Here is a 397-nt window from a genome sequence, read left to right as displayed (position 1 = left end):
CTCCTCGAAGTTCCTCTGAATCTCTTCCTTTCTTTACAGCGCACAGAATTCCTCTTCGAAGCAGCAAGGAGAAAGAAATCTCTCTCTTTCGCTCCACTCTTACAATTTCTCGAAGAATTCCTCACAGCTACACGCTCTAGCAAGCTCTCTACACACTAATGAAACCTATCTAACCTCCAGGACCCCCCTATTTTCGGCCAAAATCTTCTCTTTAAAGATGTGGATGAGTTTTCCCAAGAGTTGCTTATGCACCCCTCCAAAATCCGGCCTTATCCATTGTACAAGTACACATAATAGTCGATCCCGCCGTCGGCGTCCTCGATGGCGCCGTCGGCGGCATTCTGGAGATTTTGTCCTATAGCCTCGGGAAAAGCTCACCGTCGGCCGCATCGATGGC

The sequence above is a fragment of the Phalaenopsis equestris genome, unplaced genomic scaffold, assembly GCF_001263595.1.
Source record: "Phalaenopsis equestris unplaced genomic scaffold, ASM126359v1 Scaffold223743, whole genome shotgun sequence".
NCBI lineage: Eukaryota > Viridiplantae > Streptophyta > Magnoliopsida > Asparagales > Orchidaceae > Phalaenopsis > Phalaenopsis equestris.
Note: the sequence above shows the minus strand (reverse complement) of the source record.